This window comes from Pan troglodytes, chromosome 6 (genome assembly GCF_028858775.2).
Source record: "Pan troglodytes isolate AG18354 chromosome 6, NHGRI_mPanTro3-v2.0_pri, whole genome shotgun sequence".
NCBI classification, from domain to species: Eukaryota; Metazoa; Chordata; class Mammalia; order Primates; family Hominidae; genus Pan; species Pan troglodytes.
Genome location: NC_072404.2, coordinates 62316581 through 62336069, shown reverse-complemented (window position 1 = coordinate 62336069; position 19489 = coordinate 62316581). Strand labels below are relative to the sequence as shown.

The 19489-nt window shown below is 41.3% G+C and overlaps 1 long non-coding RNA gene across 1 annotated transcript; it reads left to right on the top strand.

Moving 5' to 3' along the window:
• The first annotated feature begins 1187 nt into the window (after window positions 1–1187).
• On the top strand, window positions 1188–13885 carry LOC100610488 (uncharacterized). The gene is made up of 3 exons (XR_129801.4): window positions 1188–1378; window positions 2539–2711; window positions 11078–13885. It is a non-coding gene; the product is annotated as an uncharacterized LOC100610488 (long non-coding RNA).
• Window positions 13886–19489: the final 5604 nt, after the last annotated feature.

Sequence of the window (19489 nt, the reverse complement as noted above, 5' to 3'; positions counted from 1 at the left end):
TCCCCCACCCTCACCCAGAACCCAGGGCAGAACCTAGGCACAGAACCCAGGGGAGTAGGCTGCTCTCTGGTGGCCCCAGGGTCTCAGGGTCTGGCCAGTCTGTCCCTGGCTCAGGACACATGCCTGGGAATCAGGGTTACTCCTCTGCTCTTGCATCTCCTGGGTAAACCAATAATGGCCCCCGGCCCACCCCCGCCACCCCGCTCATGCCTCAACGTTCACATCCACGGAAAAGGTGCTGGTGAGGGTGACCTTTCCAGGAAGCCACAGCCCATGCCCACCCCTGCAAAGCTCCGAAGTCGTGCGCCGGCGGGCCAGGCAGCAGATACTCCCAAGAGCGGCTGAACTGCGCTCCGGTTGGAGAGGGCAGAGGGCAGCAGCACAGTGGACAGCGTCTGGACCTCAGGCCAGTTCCCACAGCAGCTTAGGAAAGCAGGCGGCTCCCTGGGCTGAAGGAGGCGCGATGCTCTGGAAAGACCCCGGGTGCAGGTGGGAGAGGAAACCGAGCTGAGGAGCAGGAGGTGGGGTGAGGATGAGACCTGCCCGATTTGGGCAAAGGCGAGGTGCACTTCGCAGCCACCCTTCTCACTGCCCAGCCCAGACCTGCCCCTCAAGTCCCTCTGCGGACTCGCTCCCCTCAGCCAGGGTTGGCGCAGAATCAGTGTCCAGCATGGCTTTGGAAGCGGAGCGGTGCACACGGCCCTGCCCCTCCCTCCGGGGCTGCGCACCACCAGGCACATGCTAGGATTCTAGTCCGGTAGCCCCGAGACCAACAGCCAGAAGCGGTTAAGAAACTACTACACCCCGCCGGGCGCGGTGGCTCACGCCTGTAATCCTACCACTTTGAGAGGTCCTTAGGTCAAGAGTTCGAGACTAGCCTGGCCAACATGGTGAAACCCCGTCTGTACTAAAAATACAAAACTTAGCCGGGCGTGGTGGCGGGCAGTTGTAATCCCAGCTACTCGGGAGGCTGAGGTGAGAGAATCGCTTGAAGCCGGTAGGCAGAGGTTGCAGTGAGCCGAGATCGCGCCATTACACTACAGCCTGGGCGACAAGAGCAAAACTCCATCTCAAAAAAAAAGAAAAGAAAAAAAAAAAAAACAAAAGGCCAAAACACTGCTACTTCCAGTATGCCTGGTGAGGAGCGCACCGCACTGCCCCTCCCTGAAGGTACCAACTCCATCCGCAATCCCCAATCCCAATGCATGCTTGGGATTGTAGTCCGGCAACCTGTGACCAACGGCCGGAAGTGGCTAGGAGACTACTTCTCCCAGCATGCCTGGCGAGGCGCGCACCGCGCTGGCCCTCTCTCCTGGGACACGCACCGCCTCCAATCCTGGTTTATGCTGGGATTGTAGTCAGGCAGCCCTGTGAGCAAGTAAGAGACTACAGCTGCGAGCGAATAAGAGACTACAGCTCTCAGATACAGATACATCGAGCAGAGGTCCCTCCTCCTCCGCGTCCCTCCAGGCGTCCCGTGTAGTTTGGCGGTGGGTGGGGGAGCTTGGCTGTTTCCAAACCTTTCCTGCCTGTCAGGAGACAGCTTGAGCAGGGCCGCTGGTCTCACCTGGTAATTGTGACATCTCGTTCCCCAGCATTCCTGCTTCAGGACTTGTTTTGAAAGCTCGATTTCCCGCAGACCGGCAAGTGGTCGCCTCTATTCAGTCTATTCAGTAGGGTTGCCATAGTAACGCTTGTCCTCCCGGAACTTGGCGCACCCCTACTTTCCCTTCCTGCCTCTCCCCTCGGCCCTGCGCCTTCTTCTGGCCCATCCATTTCCATGCCCCTTCGGACGTGCTCAGTGCAGCCCTTCCCTATGGCTGGGACTTAAGGCCCACGGGCCTGGCAGTTCTCTGGCGTCTTTCGATCCCGTGTGGGATGCTCTCTCCTGAGTGTCTGAAACGATCAGTTCACTGCCTGACGTGAAAACACCTAGTCCCTGGTAACCTGACACTTCTATTTCAAGGTCACCTAAATTTAGCTCTATCTCTCCAAGCTGTCACAAATCAACCTATGCTCCCCAGGACGCCCCTTGGACCTCGGGTTGGCTGCATGGCCCACACCTGGGTCACGACCCTCACAGGGACGCTCCTGCCGCTGTAATAAAAAGAAGAAAATGTCACAGGGAAAAGGCCTGACCCTGCTGCATCCAGTCAGGAAACAGCCACCAGGAAGGGAGCCCCTAAGTCGCTTTGGGAGCAACATCCACCACTTCTCTGCCCCCACCCAGGCTGGTTCCCAGGCCTTCGGGTCCTAGTGTGGACCTCCCGGCCGTAATTAATGCAGGTGCAGGACCAGAGGGCCCCTTGGTCCCTCCCAACACATGAGGGAAGTTTGTGTGGTGAGGTCATGAAAAATGTTCTGCGTACATGTTAATGTAAAAGACAAAGCAAACCTCAACATTAAGTCATGGGCTAGGATTCTACAAATGAGAAAACTCTTTTATTAATCCTTTTTAAGTATCCCTTTGGACCACTTTTAATAATTTGCTGGTGGAACTTAACCGTGGTAATTCCCTTAATTCATTTTTCCTTTTAGTTTTTCAGATTAACTCTTAAGTACTCCACGGCTACATGCTCCTGAAGCTGTCATAGTCACAGCCTCAGATCTGTGCAGGGCGGATGCACAAGAGCAGAATCTCCGTGGACATCTTTCTGGAGCATCAATTTTACTGCAAGATTTTGAAGAAACACATTTAATTGATTTTCAAGGTGAGAAATTAAACCTCGAAAACTAGACTGGAAAGTCATCTACGCCTGAACTATCAGACTTTCTTCAGAAGAAAACTTTAAGGAGAACATATTTTCCGTTATTATAAATATTACAAATGAGAAATCATAGCAAGTTACCTGAAAATGCTGCCCTGGCAGTTTCCTAAATCACAACATGTCCTGGGTATGGTTTTAGGTGTATTTTCTTTTTGGGGTGTGTTCACCTTTTGGATATAAAAATTGGGGTTTTTGACCACATCTTGTAAGTTTTCTGCTATTGGTAGTTTCTTTACTTTTGTACCATATTTAATTTTTCTGTGTCTTCCTCTTCTTCTCAGACTCAGTCACTCCACAAGTCTCTAAAGGCTCTGTTCATTTTCTTCAAACCTGTTTCATGTTGGATGATTTCTATTGCTGTCTTCTGTTTCTACTCTGTGGATAAGCTCAAGGGTGTGTGTGCGTGTGTGTGTGTGCGTGTTTTCCATTTCATTATTTTTCTATTTGGTTCTTCTTATAATTTTCATTTCTCTGCTGAGGTTCCACATCAGTTAATTCATTATGAGAATATTTTCCTTTACTCTCATGAACATACTCATAAGAGCTGATTTTAAATCCTTGTCTGCTGATCTGATTACATCATGTTGCTTTTTATCTTGTGTATACATTACATTTTCATCTTTCTTCACACATTTCATGAATTTTAATGTGTTCTATGAGTTTCTGGTAGTTATAGAGACTCTAAATTCTGCTGTATTCTTTTGAAGAGCATTGTTATTATTTGAAGAAGGGGTTAATTTGGCTGGATTCAAACTGCAATACCTGTCTCTCCTGCAGTGGGCACAGCTGAAATCCTCATTCAGTTCTTATGCACATATATGTATTTTATATAGATGTGTGATTCTATGTAACTGTATATAATATATTATGCAGATTTTATCACAGTTACATGTGAGAGTGTTAGTTCAACAATACTCCAGTATTACTGGAAGCCAGAACCTTAGTTTTGTTTGCTTACTGGATTTTATATAAATGAAATAATATAGTATGGATACTTTTACACCTACTTTCTTTTACATGTCATTATGTTTGTGATATTCATCTTTGCTGTTGCAGATTGCTATAATTTGTACACTTTAAAAAGCATTGTTTACACTGTGGTAAAATATACATAAAATTAACGACTTTAACCATTTTTAAGTGTGAAGTGTGCAGGAATTAAATACATTCACATTGTTTTGCAACCACCATCCCCATCTATAGGGAACATTTTTTATCTTGCAAAACTGAGTCTCTGTGCTGATTAAGCAACAGCTCCCAGTTACCCTCCCTCTAGCCCATAGGAACCACTCTTCTACTTTGTGTTTCTATGAATTTAATTACCCTAAATACCTCACGTGAGTGGAATCATACAGTGTTTGTCATTTTGTGACTGGTTTATTGTACTTAGCACAATATTGTACTTAAGGTTTATCTATGTTGTAGCATGTATCAGAATTTTCTTACTTTTGCTAAGTGAATAATATTCCACTGCATGTAAAAACACATTTTGTTTACCTATGTATTTATTGATGTTGATGATTCAAGGGAAGCTTTGGTTGTTTCACCTTTTGGCTATTGTGAATAATGCTGCTAGGAACCTAGGTGTATGTATATCTCTTTGTGTGCCTGCTTTCATATCTTTTTGAGTATATCCCAGAGGCAAGATTGCTGGATTATAAGGTAATTATAAGTGTAATTGTATTTGTTTGTTTGTTTGTTTTTCTGAGATGGAGTCTTGCTCTGTTGCTCAGGCTGGAGTGCAGTGGTGTGATCTCAGCTCACTGCAACCTCCGCCTCCTGGGTTCAAGTGATTCTTCTGCCTCAGCCTCCTGAGTAGCTGGGATTACAGGCGTGCACCACCACGCCTGGCTAATTTTTTTGTATTTTTATTAGAGACGGGGTTTCACCATGTTGGCCAGGCTGGTCTCAAACTCCTGAACTCGTGATCCACCCACCTCGGTCTCCCAAAGTGCTGGGATTACAGACGTAAGCCACTGCGCTTGGTGATTTTCATGGCAGGTGCGACATTGTACATGCCCACCAATAGCTTACTAGGTTTCTAATCACTCCACATCCTCATCAACACTGTTATTTTCTATTTTTTGATAGTGGCTATCCTAATGGATGTGAAGGGATAGCTCATTGTAGGCTTGATTTGCATTTTGCTAATAATTAGTTCTCTCGAGTATATTTTCATATGCTTTTTGGCCATTTTACACCATCTTTAAGAAATGTCTGTTCAAGTCCTTTGCCCATTTTTGAATGAGGTAGTTTTTTTTTGTTGTTTAGTTATAGCAGTTCTTTATATATTCCAGATATTAATCTCTTATCAGAAGTATGATGTGCAAATATTTTCCCATGCTGTGCATTGCTTTGTAATATTGTTGATAATATCCTTTAATGTGTAAAAGTTTTATTTTATTTTCATAAAGTCCAATTTGTCTTTATTTTTCTCTTGTTGCTTGTGCTTTGGGTGTCCTATCCTAGAAATCATTGCCAAACACAATGTCAAGATGTTTTCTACCTGTATTTTCTTCAAAAATTTTGTAGTTTAAGCTCTTACATTTAGGTCTTTGATCCATTTTTATTTGTTTATGGTGTAGGGTAAAGAACCAAATGCATAATTTTGCATGTATGGATATCCAACTTCCCCAGCACCAATTGTTGTAAAGACAGTCCTTTCCCATTCAATGATCTTTACATCCCCATCAAATATCATTTGACCATATAAATGAGGGGTTATTTATAAGCTGTTTGCTATTCTGTTTGTCCATATGTGTGTCTCTATGCCAGTACCACACTATTTTGGAACTCTGTAGTAGGTTTTGAAATGAGTAAGTATGAATTTTCTAACAGTGCTCTTCTTTTTCAAGATTGTTTTGACTATTCAGGGTCCCTTGAGATTCCATATGAAATTTAGGCAGGATTTCTCTATTACTGCAAAAGAGTCTTTGGGATTTTTACCTTCTTGGTTACTCCTAAGGATTTTATTCTTTTGGATGCTATTGTAAGTGGGATTGTTTGCTTAGTTTCCTTTTCAGATTATTCATTATTACTGTGTAGAAACACAAGCGATTTTTGTATGTCGATTTTGTATGCTGCTACTCTGCTGAATTTATTAGTTGTAATATGTTTTGTGTGAATGCGTTAAATCTCTAGAGTTTTCCACATAAAATTATATTATCAGTAAGCAGGGTTAATTTTACCTCTACCATTCCAATTTGGATGCGGTTTATTTCTTTTTAATTCTTAATTGCTCTAACTAGAACTTTTAATACTATGGAGAATAGAAATGGCAAAAGAAGGCACATTTGCCTTGTTCCTGAGCTTAGAGGAAAAGCTTTCTGTCTTTTTTTATTAATCTCAATCTCTATAACATTTATTTATTTCATTTTCTTGTTTAATTGCATTAGGTCTTTTACCCTAAAGGACATTGTTTGCTGTTGGTTTTTAATATGTGGATTTCACGATGATAGTGTTTTTTTTAATCCTAATTTGTTGGGTGTTTTCACCATGAAAAAATTTTGAATTTTACAAAATCCTTTTTTTCTGTATCCAGGAGGTGATCATTTTTTCCTTTCTTTTTTTAATGTGTATGTGTTGACCAATTTTTGTATGTTAAAAACATTCATATGCCAAAACAGGCTTGCATTCCAAGAATAAACCCCACTTGGTCCTAGTGTATAATCTTTCTAATATGCTGCTGAATTTTGTTTGCTATAATTTTGCTGAGGAGTTTTGCATCAGCGTTTCTTTAGGAACAAATAATCTGTAGTTTTCTGTAATATCTTTGTCTGGCTTTGGTATAGGGTAGTGCTGGCATCATGGAATGGGATTAAAACTGATCTCTCTCTCTTTTTTTTTAATTTTTTTATTTGACAGAGTCTCGGTCTGTTACCCAGGCTGGAGTGCAGTGTCGTGATCTTGGCTCACTGCAACCTCCACCTCCCGGGTTCAAGCAATTCTCCTGCTTCAACCTCCCGAGTAGCTGAGATTACAGGTGCCTGCCACCACGCCTGGCTAATTTTTGTATTTTTAGTAGAGATGGGGTTTCACCATGTTGGCCAGGCTTGTCTTGAACTCCTGACCTCAGGTGATCCACCTGCCTCAGCCTCCCAAAGTGCAGGGATTACAGACATGAGCCACTGCTTTTCTTTTTCTTTTTCTTTTCTGTTGACTTCTACCACTTTGCTATTTGTGTTTGGTATACCTTACAGCTTTTTACTTGATATTTTCTACATTACTTTCTTCTTTTGTGTTTGTTTGGTTTCTTTTAGTGAAACATTTTAACCTTTATTTTTCTTTGTGTATATTCTGTAGCTTTTCTTTGTGATTACCGTAATGGAGATGACATTTAACATCTGAATTTATTTATTTTAATTGCTACATGATACTATATTCAATTATGTAAACATAGTATAATTTTTAATTCTGTTCTACATTTGATAGTCCTCATTGGGATACTTAATATATTTTGTTTTTTAGATAAGTATTAAAATTACATAAACATTGAGTGGCAAGTACAGAGTTTCCATGTATTCTCTCCCCCTACCCAGCTTCTCCTCTATTATTAACATCTCGCATCAGTGTTGTGCATTTGTTTACTGTTAATTAACTAATATAGAGAAGTTATTATTGGGTGGGAAGTGGGTGAGGAATAAAAGACTACAAAGTGGATGCAGTGTATACAGCTTGGGTGATGGGTGCACCAAAATCTCACAAGTCACCACTAAAAACGTACATCTCCAATCACCACCTGTTTTCCAATCACCTATGGAAATAAATTTTAAAAAAGAAAAGTACTATTAACTAAAATTCATAGTTTGCATTAGGATTCATGTCTTCTATTTTACATTCTGTGGATTTTGACAAAAGCATAATGACATAACACGTATTCACCATCACTGCATTATAAAGAATAGTTTTATTGTCTTAAAATATTCGCTGTCCTCCACCTATTCGCCACTCCCTTCTTCCTCTCAAACTTCTGGTAACCACAGATCTTTTTTCTCTCTGCATGGTTTTGCCTTGCACAGAATGTCAAATGGTTGGAATCATATAGTATGTAGCCTTTTCAGACTAGCTTCTTTTACTTAGCCATGTGCATTTAAGGTTCTTCATGTCTTTTCAAGGCTGGACGCTCATTTCTTTGTCAGTGAATGATGTTCTGTTGTATGGTTGCGCCAGAGTTAGTTTATTCATTCGCCTATTGAAAGGGATCTTAGTCTGTTGCATGTTTTGGCAATTACATATGAAGCTGCTCTATATTCATTTATGGATCTTTGTGTAGATGCAAATTTTCACCTCTTTTGAATGAAGGCCAGTACGTATGATTGCTGGATTGTATGTAAGTGTATATTTAGCTCTGTAAGAAACTGGCAAACTGTCTTCCAAACTGGTCACAGCACTTTGCATATTCACCAGCAATAAATGAGAGCTCCTGTTACTCTACATCATCACCAGCATTTAGTGTAGTGAGTGTTTGGGATTTTAGCTATACCAATATGTGTGTGGCAGTATGTCATTGCTATTTTAAATTTTAATGCCCTAATGGTATATGGTGCTGAGCATCTTTTTGCATGCTTATTTGCCATGCTTATATGTTCTTTAGAAAGGTATATTTTTGGACCTTTTGCTATTTTATATTGGGTTGTTAATTTCTTATTCTTGAGTTTTAAGAGTATTTTTTTCTTTTTGCATATTTTGGATACCAGTCTTTTATTAGTTATGTGTTTTGCAAATCATTTCTCCCATTCTGTGACTTGTCTTTTGATTCTTTTAACAGTGTCTTTTGTAGTGAAGAAATGTTATTTTTAATATAGTCCAACTTAGCAGTTTTTTTCTTTCATCAATTATGTTTTTGGTGTTGTATTAAGGGAGGCAAACCCAAGGTAATTGAGATTCTGCTCTATGTTATCTTCCAGGAGTGTTGTAGTTCTTCATTTTATATAGGTCTGTGATCCATTTTGAGTAATCTTTGTAAAAGTTGTAAAGTCTGGGTTTGGGGATTTTTTTCCCTATTTTTTCCATCATGTATGTGGATGTCCAGTTTTTCCAGGACTGCTTGTTGAAAAATCATTTTTTCTCAATCAAATTGCCTTTGCTCTTTCCTCAAAGATAAGCTGACTATATTAGTGTGGGTCAATTTCTGAGCTTTCTCTTTTTTTTCCATTGATCTGTTTCTCTACTCTTTGACCATTATCACATTGCTTTCATTACTGTAGCTTTAAAGTAGTTCTTAAAGTTGGATAGTGTCATTCCTTTAACTGTTCTTTTAAATATTTTCTTGACTATTCTTGGTCCTTTGCCTTTCCATTTAAACTCTATAGTCAGTGTGTCAATATACACAAACTAACTTTGTGTAATTTTGATTGGGATTGCATTGAATATGCTGATGAAGTTGGGAAATACTGATATTTTAACAAGGTTTAATCTTTCTGTTCTTGATTGTGGATTATCACTCTAGTTATTTAGATCTTTGACATTTTAAAACACAGTTTTCTTCATATAGATGTTACATTAATTTTGTTAGATTTGTAACTAAGTGTTTTATTGTTATTGGTGCTAGTGTAAACGCCATTGTGTTAATTAAAAATTCTAATTATATTACTAATATGTAGAAAAGCAACTGATGGTTTTATATTAATCTTGCATTCTGCAAAGTTGCTATAATTGCTGATTATAGTTGGTTATTCTAAGAGTTTTGTTTTGTGATCCTTTGGGATTTCTGCATAGGCAATTATATCATCTGTGAAAAAAGGCAGTTTTATTTTTTCTTTTCCAATCTATGTACCTTTTCTTTTCTTGTCTTATTGCATTAACTAGGCCTTATAGTATGATGTTATATAAAAATGGTGACAGGAAACATATTTGCCTTGCTCCTGATCTTAGCAGGAAGGCAGCTAATGTTTCGACATTTAGTATGAGCATAGATGCAGGGTTTTTGTAGATATTCTTTGTTAAATAAAAGAAGCTTCCCTCTATTTCTAGTTTTCAGAGAGTTTTTCTGATGAATAGGTTTTGATTTTGTCAAATGATTTTTCTGCATGTACAAATAAAGTCATATAATTTTTCTTTAACATATTAATATGATGAACTAATTAATTTCTTTTCTTTTGTAAATATAAACAGAATCTTGCTATGTTGCCCAGGCTTGTCTTGAACTTCTTTCCTCAAGTGATTTTCCTGCCTTGGCCTTCTAATAGACTGGGGTTGCAAGTATGAGCCACCACACCCAGCCTAATTTATTTTCAAATGTTGTACCCACCTTGTTTGCCTGTAATGAATCTCACTGGGTTGTGTTATATAATTCTTTTTATACATTTTTAGCTTTGGTTTCCTATTTTATTGAGGGTTTTTACATCTTTGTTCATGTGAGATATTGTTCTGTTTTCTTCTTCTTCTTGTAATACCTTTGTCTAGATTTGGTATTATGGTACTGACAGCCTCAGAGAATGAGTTTGAAAGTATTCACTCTGCATCTGTTTTCTGAAGAGACTGTAGATAATTGGGACAATTTCTTCCTTAAATGTTTGGTATACTTTACTAGTGGTTCATAGTATTTCCTTATTTTTATTTAATCATTCCTAGGATCAGTAATGATAACTCCTCTTTCACTTCTGGCATTAACATTGTGTCTTCTCTCTTCTTCAACCAAAATTAATAAGAAACATTTTTAAAAGTAAAGGCCATTTTTGATAAATTATCTAATTTCTCATTATATGCAATTGTAGATACATAGGAAGTACATGGAATCAGATGTTTGCCATAGCTTGCTAACGAATTCTCTCCTGCATCAAGATGGCATGCTTCTCAACAGGACACTCTTAGGAGGCTGGAATGTGTTAAAATTAGTATGTGATCTGTTTTTGGTGAAGAGCCATCTGACTCTCAACTGTACATGGTAGCCTTAATGCACATCTTGGTAGAAAAGGGCTGCATCTCAGAGGCTGCCAGCCAAGCCATACAGGCCAAGGGAAGTCTGAGTCCATTATTCATTTTATCAATCTGTTGTAGTGAACAGCTAGATTATTATGAACATGGTACACATTTTACCATATTCCTTTGCTCTTCCTAGGGCATTTATTCCAGGATTCTTCTTGGATACCAAAATGCATGGATGCATAAGTTCCTTTTATAAAGTGGCATAGTATTTACATATAACCAATGCATATTCTCCTGCATACTTTAAATAATCTCTAGATTACTTGTAATACCTAAATTGTTATGCTTTATTGTTTAAGAAATAACATAAAGAAAAAAGTCTGTACATGTTTAGTAGAGATGCTTTATAAGAAATATTTTTGATTTACATCTTTTGAATCCAGGATTGCAGAAACCGTGAATGAGGAGGGCCGACTCTATCTATGTTTGGAGTCTGTGAATATGAACTCTTCCTATGTTGGTAAATGGAAATTTCTTTCACCAAATGGCTGAACTGCTTTTTCACTGGCATGTTCAAAAAACTTACAAGAAGAAGGACAAGAACTGAGAAAGAGAAAGGATAAGAACTGAACATCAGTGGGAGGCTGAGACAGGTGGATCACTTGAGGTCAGGAGAGCGAGACCAGCCTGGCCAACGTGGTGAAACCCCGTCTCTACTAAAAGTACAAAAATTAGCTGGGCATGGCAGTGGGCACCTGTAATCCCAGCTACTGGGGAGGCTTAGGCAGGAGAATCACTTGAATTTGGGAGGTGGACGTTGCAGTGAGCCGAGGTGGCACCACTGCACTCTAGCTCGGGCGACAGAGGGAGACTCCATCCAAAAAACAAAACAAAAAAAACGCAACAAAAAACATTGGCAAGTGGCACATTTTCACAAACTAGAAGAGTGGAATTGTAACAAGCACTCTGATAGAAAGTCATGGTTCTTTCCTGCAACTGTCTTTTAAAAATACTGTGATTTTCAGAAAAGAGAAAAAAAGATATAATAGGTTATAAATTCATTAGAAAAGAGAGAAAATAAATAATCCCCAGAAGTAAATTGTCAGCCAGTTTCAAGGTAAAATGTAGACACATTATCCTTGATCTTTCTGAATAATTTTACAGCTTAGGGTATAGGAGCTTCTATCACTGCAGAACCAGGGTCACCTGTGGAAAGTCCCTGGTGAAGTCAGCTCCCTTCCAGCCTGTTCCTCAGGCCCAGCAGTAATGAGTTGTTCTTCCTCCAAGTCAATCCGTTCATTGGCAGCAAACCCTGATATTTTGGATAGTAGTTGCTTTTGATCTTAGATTTTAACAGAAAGTTTGATGAAAAGTCTTCAAGACTTACAAGCATGACCCTCACTTCAGTCAGTCAGTCTGCCCCAGAAGTCCTTGATTCAACGTATAGAGATGGGCATTTTGAGCATGTCCTTAAGGCTGAGGTGCAGCCCTATGGCACAGACTCATTCTGAAAGAAGCCCAAGTCCCACCCTGAGCTCTCTGTCTCCCATGTGTGGGCTTATCAGGGAAGACAGAAGCCCAGAGACCCCTGCACTTGGGGATCGGCCATAGGAGCTGCTTCCTGGGTGGGGAGATGGGAGCTAGCAGCTCAGAATGGGGCCATAAGGTAAGTTCCAAACAGCTGTGTCACAGAGTATGTCAGCAGAACTTTGTGACATCAGTTGCAAAGAGAGGGAGCATGTGAAGGACAAAGCCCTGAGTGATGACATAGCCCATTCCGGGGAAGGGAAGAAATTAGCATCCTAAGGTTATAATATAGATAACCAATGTGCAACAACTACAATAACAAAAATTTAACTGCCAAAGAAAATTAGGAATATAGAGCATCTCAGAAAAAACTCGGTTTATATTAGCTACTTCTACAAAACCATATATATAATAATTTTTTGTTTTGTTTTGTTTTTTGAGATGGAGTCTTGCTCTGTCGCTCAGACTGGAGTGCAGTGGTGCGATCTCAGCTCACTGCAACCTCCGCCTCCCGGGTTCAAGCAATTCTCTGCCTTAGCCTCCCGAGTAGCTGGGATTACAGGCACCCACCACCACACCTGGCTAATTTTTGTATTTTTAGTAGAGATGGGGTTTCACCATCTTGGCCAGGCTGGTCTTGAACTCCTGACTTCATGATCCACCTGCCTCGGCCTCTCAGACTGCTGGGATTACAGGCATGAGCCACCACACCCGACCAGAACCATATTTTTTAAAGTAAATATTAACATCAATTTTGGAAACATAACAATTGTAATGAAACTTGGAAAATCTTTAACCAAGGTCAAATTCTAGTAAACATTAAAGTACTAACTTTCCAGGGAATCATTACCAATGTGAGAGATGTGGGAAAGTCTTTTGCCAATGTGGAAACATTATTATCCATCAGAGTATACATATTCAACAGAGGCCTTACAAATGCAATTAATGTGGTGAAACTTTGAGCCAGTCCTCAAAACTTACTCAACAGCAGAGAAGTCATGTTGGAAAAAATCGCATACAGATGCAAAATATGTGGGAAAATATTCAGTCAGTCATCAAATATAAATAGACATAAGATAATTCTTATTGGAGAGAAACGGTTGAAACGTAAAACATATGCCAAAGCTTTTCACTGTTACTCAAACTTTACATAACACCAGAGAATCCATACATGAAGAGAAATTCTACAAACGTAATAAGTGTGACAAAGCATTTAACTGATGCTTGTGTCTTACTCAACATCAGAAAATTAATACTGGAGAGAAACCCTAAAAATGTAAAGAATGTGGCAAATTTTTAATGTGGGCTCAAACCTTACCACACACACACAAGATTTATGCTAGAGAGACATGCTGCAAGTGTAAAAAATGAGGCAGAACCTTTAACTGGTGTTCACAACTTACCCAACATCAGAGAATTAATACTGGATAGAAACCTTATACATGTAAGAAATTTGGAAAGAACTTTGTCCATATACCTTAGAGAACACTACAGTATTTGCACTGGAGAAACACTTTACAAATGTTGGTAAAATGAATAGTTGGTAGTAAAACCATTAATGTTTTCTCACATCTTAGCAGAGAATTTGTATAGGAGAGAACCCCTGCAAATGTAATAAACATGAAAAAATTTTGTCTAAAATGTACATCTAGGAAACATCAGAGAGTTCATACAGAAAAAAAATCTACAGATGCAATAAATGTGGAAAAGTATTCAGTCAAAAATCAAGTCTAGATTAAAATAAGAGGAATCACCCAGCCGGTTACGGTGGCTCATGCCTGTATTCCCAGCACTTTGGGAGGCCGAGGTGGGCGGATCACCAGGTCAGGAGATTGAGACCATCCTGGCTAACACGGTGAAACCCCGTCTCTGCTAAAAAAAATAATAATAAAAAATTAGCCAGGTATGGTGGCAGGTGCCTGTAGTCCCAGCTACTCGGAAGGCTGAGGCAGGAGAATGGCATGAACCCGGGAGGCGGAGCTTGCAGTGAGCCGAGATCGCACCACTGCACTGCAGCCTGGGCGACAGAGTGAGACTCCGTCTCAAAAAAAAAAAAAAAAAAAAAAGGAATCACCCTAGGAAGAACAAGGGTATTAACACTTTCACAATTTCCTTGAGCCTTGTGTTTTGGAGTGGCCAGTATGTCAATAGCACAAGAATCATAAAACAGAATTGTAGAATCAGGATCTCCTCTACCCTTCCCTGGGGGCCTCTGACATATGACAGGTAACTGGGCTAAAGAATAGAAGCTAACTGGTGTGGTGGCTCACACCTGTAGTCCCAGCTACTTGGGAGGCTGAGGCAGGAGACTCACTTGAGGCCAGGAGCTTAAGACCATAAGACCTCATCTCTTAAAAAAGTTTTTTTAATTAGCCAGGTGTGGTGGTGCACACCTGTAGTCCCAACTACTTGGGAGGCAGAATCAAAAGAACAGTTTGAGGCCAGGAGTTTGAGACCAACCTGGGCAATATAGTAAGACTCCATCCCTAAAAATTTTTTTAATTAGCCAGGTGTGGTGGTACACACCTAGAGTCCCAGCTACTCAGGAGGCTGAGGCAGGAGAACCATTTGAGGTCAGTAGTTCGAGACCAGCCTGGGCAATAGTGAGACCCCACCTCTAAACATTTTTTTTAATTACCCAGGGGTGGTGGTGTTCACATCTGTAGTCCTAGCTACCTAGGAGGCTAAGAAGGGGAGGATCACTTGAGTCTAGGAGGTCAGGGCTGCACTGAGCTATGATTGTACCACTAAACTCCAGACAGAGTTACAGAAGGAAACCCTGTCTCTAAAAGAAATATTTTTTTGAAAAAAGATAAACATAGAATAGGAGTCAGTAAGGGAACCTGAGGACCAATGATAGATGATACCAGGGTCTTCAAGAGCTGTGATCATAAGAAGAATCAGCATCTGTCACATTCCATGTACACACTGGGACACATCACATTTAAAAAAAAATTTTGCCGGACGCAGTTGCTCATACCTGCAATCCCAGCACTTTGGGAGGCTGAGGCACGCGGATCACCTGAGGTCAGGAGTTCAAAACCAGCCTGGCCGACATGGTGAAACCTTGTCTCTACTAAAAATACAAAAATTAGCTGGACATGGTGGCATGTGCCTGTAGTCCCAACTACATGGGAAGCTGAAACAGGAAAATTGCTTGAACCCAGGAGGTGAAGTTTGCAGTGAGCTTAGATCGTGCCACTGCACTCCAGCCTGGGCAACAGAGCGAGGCTCCATCTGAAAAAACAATTTTTTTTTAATAAAAATATTTTGTTTTGGTTTGGTTTGGTTTGGTTTGGTTTTGAGACAGAGTCTCATTCTGTCACCCAGGCTGGAGTACAGTGGTGCAATCATAGTTCACTGCCATCTCCAACCCCTCAACACAAGTGATCCTCTTGCCCCAGCCTCCCAAGTAGTTGAGGCTACAGGGGCGTACCACCACATGTGGCTAAGTCACATGTTTTGAGCCTACCCACTGTGCTCCATTTCTTAGCATTCTTAACCTACAAAACAGCTTTCACACTTGTTATCTCAGCATGACCTCATGATAAATCTGACACCAACCCTATGAAACAGAGAAAAAGGTACCATTGTCCTTTTTCTGATGAACCAATAGAGGCCCAGAAGAAAAAAGTGACTTATGACCCTAACAGTTAAAACCGCTATTGAAGCTGCTGTTGATGTCGTAGGTCAGAAAGTCTCGGCTGATGGTGCATCTCTGCTCTCCATGTCACAAGCTGGGCAGGAGAGGACTGGAGGACCCGCTTCCAAGAGGGCTTCCTCACCCTCATGTATGGTGCCTTAGTACTCCTTGGCCTCCATCACTCTACAGGTGCCACATCTTCCAGGCCTCTCCACGTGGCTTGGACTTTTTACTACACAGAGACCTAATGGTGAACACACTTCTAAGGCAGATGGTTCCCAAGAGGCAGGAACTGGAAGCTGCTAGGCCAGCAAAAAGCTATGTCTGAACTGACCCAGAGTCATTTTTTCTGTGCCCTCTTTATTAAAGTAGTCACAAGGCCTGCTTGGGTCAAAGGGATGGACACTCTCCACTTCCTGATAAGGTAAAGTCAGGCTGAGAGATTATTCTGGTTACCTTTGTTCCATGTCCAGACTTTGATTTCCAAAATCCCATTTTCTAGTGCTTCCCGACAAATGACTTTTTTTTTTTAAATACTGGGGTCTTGCTCTGTCATCCAGACTGAATTGCGGTGGCTCACGCCTATAATCCCAGCACTTTGGGAGGCTGAGGTGGGCGAATCACCTGGGGTCAGGAGTTTGAGACCAGCCTGGTCAACATGGCGAAACCTGTCATCATAGTTCACTACAGCCTCGATCTCCTGGGCTCAAGTGGTCCTCCAGCCTCTGCCCCCTGAGTAGTTGGGACTACAGGTGTGTGCCACCACACCTGGCTAGTTTTTTTGTGTTGTAGAGACGAGGTCTTGCTATGTTGCCCAGCTGGTCTCCAACTCTCGGCCTCAAGCAATCCTTCCACCTTGGCCTCCCAAACTGCTGGAATTGCAGGCATGAGCCACCACACCTGGCCAGATAACACTTCTTGTTTATGTACCAAATGTAAATGATGCACATATATTTACCTTAGCAGAACATACGTGCTTCAGTCATCCCTTGTCTAAGATTTTCCCCAAGAAAACAATTCAAATTTAACCCAATTTTTGGCAATTATATATTCACAAGTAGATGGTAAATTTTTGTAAGCCAATAAAAGACACATCCAGAATCAGCTCTTCTGAAATTAGTAGCGATTTTAGAAATATGTTTGCAAATGAAATGATCAATTCTAACAAAATCGGAAAAGGGATGTTGAATCTACCTAAGAAAATTAACTGGCCGGGCGTGGTGGCTCACACCTATAATCCCAGCACTTTGGGAGGCCAAGGTAGGTGGATCACGAGGTTAGAGATTGAGACCATCCTGGCTAACATGGTGAAACCCCGTCTCTACTAAAAATACAAAAAATTAGCCAGGCGTGGTGGCAGGTGCCTGTAATCCCAGCTGCTCAGGAGGCTGAGGCAGGAGAATGGTGTGAACTCAGGAAGCGGAGCTTGCAGTGAGCCGAGATTGCGCCCCTGCACTCCAGCCTGGGAGACAGAGCGAGACTCTGTCTCAAAAAAAAAAAAAAAAAAAACACGAAAGAAAATTAACTCTGGATACTTGACAATCACATTATCAGCATCATTTGCATGTAAACATTCTACTCTTATCAAAGATTCTTATCTAGTCATTAAAGTAGGCCTTGTACTTGGCTAAATGCTTGTCATAATTTCACAATTTTCACTCACTAGGGCTGGCCACCTCCAAGATATTCCAATTAAGAGTTTATTACTCGGGCTGGGCACGGTGGCTCATGCCTGAAATCCTAGCACTTTGGGAGGCCGAGGTGGGTGGATCACAAGGTCAGGAGTTCGAGACCAGCCTGGCCAACATAGTGAAACCCCCTCTCTACTAAAAATACAAAAAATTAGCCAGATGTGGTGGCGGGTGCCTGTAATCCCAGCTACTTGGGATGCTGAGGCAGGAGAATTGCTTGAACCCAGCAGGCAGAGGTTGCAGTGAGCTGAGATCACGCCATTGCACTCCAGCCCGGGTGACAGTGCGAGATTCTGTCTCAAAAAAAAGAGTTTATTACTCTGTCACACTTTCAGGACACTGAGTAGACATATAGTTAAATTCTGTCTAAAGGAAATATCCCAGGCTATAGCTGCTCTGCCTCTGTGTGATTATTATTTTTTTGCCTTGTGTTTCTAATGAAAATAATCTATTGATCCTGTTCAAAAGAGGAACACACAGCTCCAAATCATTACCTCCTGGCAGTAACTGATTTTTGAGTCCTATCTGCTTCACCACACTCCTTTAATGGCAGTTGAATAAATATCTAAAATGCAGACTTTTCAGTCCTTTCTGAAGGATAGTGTCTTCCAAGAGGGGGGCGAAAATCAATAAAACTAACAAATATTTACTGCACATCAAACTATGTGTTCAGTGCCAAGCTAGACACCCTCAGGGTCTTTGTCCTTAAGGAGGTTACACACAGCAGTGGAAACAAGATAAGGTCAAAAGAATAATTCTGAACTGCCTGAAAGGGACCTCTAACCTGCCATTTGACCTTCCCTTGATCCTGCTCAAATAACAGCTCAGGGGACCAGGGAGGGACATGCGACCAAAGCCAGCCAGTGTAAGCCATTGCTTGTGTGTGGCCCGGCTCAGGGAGACAAACTGGTACAATCCAATTCTCACCAGAATTTGAGCTAAAAGGCATAGAAGTTTTTGCCAACAGGGGTGGTGAGCACTAGAGCTGAAAGGTCATATCGATTTAGGGCAGAGGGCAAACAATTTTCAACAACAAAAAAGAGGGCTAATCTGCACAAAGAGATGAATTGCACAAACCCACAGCACACAATCAGAAAGAGAAAGAGAAGACAGGCTTCAGTTTGTCATGCCCAGACACATTCCCCAGAGACTGCTTCTATTTTGATTTCTTTCCTCGGATTCTGTGAGATCTCTTTACAAGGCAACAGCTCCTTTTTGGGCCTGAGATGATTTGACTATGTTCTGTGCCTTAGAACCCAAAAGCCCAAAAGAATCTCATGCACTTATGTACTAAATGCTGCATTGGCCGGGCGCGGTGGCTCATACCTGTAATCTCAGCACTTTGGGAGGCCAACATGGGTGAATCACCTGAGGCCAGGAGTTCGAGACCAGCTGGTCAACATGACAAAACCCTGTATCTACTAAAAATACAAACACTAGCCAGGCGTGGTGGCAGGCACCTGTAATCCCAGCTACTTGGGAGGTTGAGGCAGGAGAGTCACTTGAACCAAGTAGGTGGACGTTGCAGTGAGCCTAGATTGCGCCATTGCACTCCAGCCTGGACAACAAGAGTGAAACTCTATCTCAAAATAAATAAATAAATGTCACATGGGCAGTGTTGACAATTCTTCCAACCAGTGTTCACTTGACACAGTGCTGGCTTTGGGCTGCAGTTGAGGACTAGAATTTTAAAACTGAGCACAACTCGAAATGATGCAGATAATACTGGCTCTTTCTAAGCCCAGAGACCTTTTAGTTGTTGGCAAATAGCATATAACAAAAACTCCTAACAAAAACTGCTAAATTGTCTTAGAATAAAGAACTGGCTTGCCAGGGGGCAGGGGTGAGCAGGAGACTTAATTGGGGCTACATACCTTTTTGTGTCTTTTGGAATTTTGTTAACATATGCGTATTCAAAAAATAAATAAGCAATTTATTTTTTCACAGACAGCACACGGGCATGAACAAAACATGTAGCAATGCTACGTTTTCAT